Raw genomic sequence first — 3,560 nt, 5'->3', positions numbered from 1 at the left:
AAAACAAAAATTGCTAAATTAAAATTAAAAAAAAAAAAAAAAAAAAAAAAAAAAAAACACCAACAACAACAACAACAACATTGTATCAAATTATTCTATTAGCACTATTGCAAAAGGCGAAATCTATCAAGGAGATTAACAAATCGTATTCCTTGCTTCATTATAAATTGCAATTTTTATTTTATTTTTATTGCCTTAGTCGATTTTCTAACAAAAATTTGTTATGGATGTGTACTAATCATAGGATGCAACCAGTGAATTTTAGGGTAACATACTAAAAGTCTTCATCCTAGACTCGGAACCGATCTTAAAGATCTCAACACTAATCAATTGCTTCCTGTGTTAATATAGCCAGTGCTACTATATGTATGATCAATTTCTCTTCTTTATGATGAAAAGAATGATATTCGTAACTTAATTTGTTTTTGGAAAGATTGGAGGGTTTGAATTCACTGGTCAATAGCGATCCAACCCTTTGTCATCTTCTTCACCCTTGTTAAAAGATAAATAAGTATTCCAACGGGATGTTCAGTGAGACGAACTAGATAAAATAAAATAATATTAAATCATAAAAGGAGAAGATACTTTATAAATATATCTTCAAACACAATTTTAGAGCTTATAGATACTGAGAGAGTCCAAATTAGCACAAAGTAATTTTAAGCACTTTTTTCTCTGCACAAGTTTATTAAGCCCAATTTGATTTAGCTAAAAACGTTGTAAAAATTTAAATCAAAGTCAACAATTAATTTTATTCACTCATTTCATAATAGTCACAATTTTTATTAATTTTTTAAATATGCGTTTTATCTATTTTTATCGAAATTTATTAAAAATCTTAATTTTTAGCAAAACAAATCAAGGACGAAATAAATGTCAAATGTTTGATTCCTATTTTTCCTAAAATATATTTTTATCTTTTTTCTTTTCAACCACATATTATTCATCAAAATAATATCATATCAAGCTAAAAAAAAAATTCTTCTTTTTTAACCACAAATTCTCCATCAATCTATTATTTCAAAATACATTATTAAAAAAAAAAAGGTTCTCAAACTAGAAAAGATACTAAACAACTTTATGAGCAATGGATGGAGTCAGTATCAATGAACTTATTCCTGGAAAATAGCGAACAAAGACATGTACGAGCAAGAAACATGACATGATGTGACATTATGATACGCCAATTATATCTAAAAATCAAACACAAATAAATAAATAAATAAATGAGTGATACTACACATGTAATTCATGTTTGGTGGAGATTAAAATTATATTTTTAATAATATTTGATAAAAAAATGATGAAATTTATTATTAAAAGTTGTGAATCCCATAAAATATATTATTACAATATCAAGATAAAAAATATATAATATTAGACCATGCAGGACATATTACAAAAACAAAAAATCCAATTATAATAAATATGTTAAAAAGTTAAGAAATAAAAAAGATTGTAAGTGCTATATTTGTGGAGACCTTAGACATATTGCTGATAAATGCCTCCTTAAGGTGGCGTGTATTATTAATGCCACAAAAATATAACGCAATAAAAAAACAGAAATAGGGAGTACAATGAAAAGTTAAAGAGCTGCACTTCATACGCTCTAGTCATACTCTCCATCCTCATACGAGGAGTGTAATGGTCTACACCTTGTTAATCTTTTCTGGATCCGTCGTAGAAATGAGATCTTATAAATTTGTTACCAAAACCTAAAATTTTAGAAGTCCATATTTGGTCATAGTCTTAATGAATAATACCTAAAAGTGTTCCCGTCAAATTTTCTTGTCCTTAGGTGGAAAGTTGGTGCCCTCTTTATTAATATCATACTTTATCCTTATCTCCATTGACATTTAAATAGAAAATATCTCATATATTTTTAATACCATAAAACCTACTTCATCGGTTCATGGTTGCATCATCCAAGGCACTAAATCTTCCACTATGTTCGGCGTCTTGTTAATTCTGATACAGTACCTAAATATTGATTTCTAGGAGAACAAATTAATTTAAGGGTTAATTTGTGTTGGAATTTATCTACAATATATTAAAAGTGTGGATGATTAAAAAACTTTTAAATTCCTAATTTATCCTTACATATTTAACTATATGCCAACTATACACTCATAATTGGAATACTAATTTAATTAGTATTTATCATTTGGTTTAGAATTAATATAATACAAGGAGTGAAATATTTAATTGATATGTATCATTTTGGATTGGAATTAATATAAGAAGTGAAACTAACATTCAATTATATCAAAGAAAAAAAAATCAGTAACTTACCATTCAATTGACCATTTTGTTCTTACAATTTTTATTTTTCATCGATAAAACCCTTATTAATCTTTATGATTTACATTATAATTCATGCAATGAGTTTTTATTTTTCATCAACGGAGCAATTTTTAATCTTTATACTTTACATTATAACTCATCGATTAAGTTATTATTTTATTGAGGTTACAAATATTTTAAAGGTTGCATTAATATATTATTGAGGACATTCAATGAATAAAAAAGAAATTACACATAAAAATTCAACGACTAACATTCAATTGATTTTTTTCTTTACAATTTTTAATTTTCATCAACAAAGCCCTTAATACCAATTTAATTAATATTTATCATTTGATTTAAAATTAATATGAGTGGTGAAATATTTAACTGATATTTATTATTTGGGTTGGAATTAACATAAGGAGTGAAATTGACATTCAATTATTAAAAAACATATATCAACGGAAATTTAGATACTTATAATCCAATTGAGTTTTTTGTTCTTACAATTTTTATTTTCCATCAACAAAGCAATTCTTATTTTTCATCAACAAAATCCTTATTAATCTTCATAATTTACATTATGATTCATCCAATTGAGTTTTTATTTTCATTAACAAAATAATTTTTATTTTTCATCAACAAAGCCCTTATTAATTTTCATGATTTACATTATAATCCATCCATTAGTGTTTGTCTATATATATATATATATATATATATATATAGTATGTGCAGCAGTGATTCTCACCATTCAAATGTGGAGATTTTTGGACATTGTAGAAATATATACTGCCCACTTTTGTATTTAAATCCATTTGGCTTTGCCATAATCAAGCTGAAGACGCCTCCTGGAAGTACAGAAACCTATAAAGTCCAGAAACACACTGGTAAAATTACTTTTTAATGTAGATTTTTAGGCATCATTGCCTTTTCTCATTATTGTTTACTTGAAAATTTGCCACTATAGCAGGAAGGGAGGCAACGCATTTGAATTCTTTAAGGTTCAGTTTTTAAATTTTATGGAAGATATCTATAGAGTTGTAAATATGTAGCCATCATATGCAAAAGTTGTCTTTTTGGACAGCTCTAGGAATATTAAAGTTGCCATTATGGTATCATCTTGAATCATAAACGATAATATTAGGCATCTTCTGATCAGTATGAACTAATATCACTGCACAAATTTGATCTTGACTTGGGATAAAATTGTTCTTTTAGTTTTTCATCCTTTTTTTTTTTTTTTTTTTTTTTTCCAATTTTTTCTTAATTTT

The sequence above is a fragment of the Olea europaea genome, chromosome 15 (assembly GCF_002742605.1).
Source record: "Olea europaea var. sylvestris chromosome 15, O_europaea_v1, whole genome shotgun sequence".
Taxonomy (NCBI): domain Eukaryota; kingdom Viridiplantae; phylum Streptophyta; class Magnoliopsida; order Lamiales; family Oleaceae; genus Olea; species Olea europaea.
Note: the sequence above shows the minus strand (reverse complement) of the source record.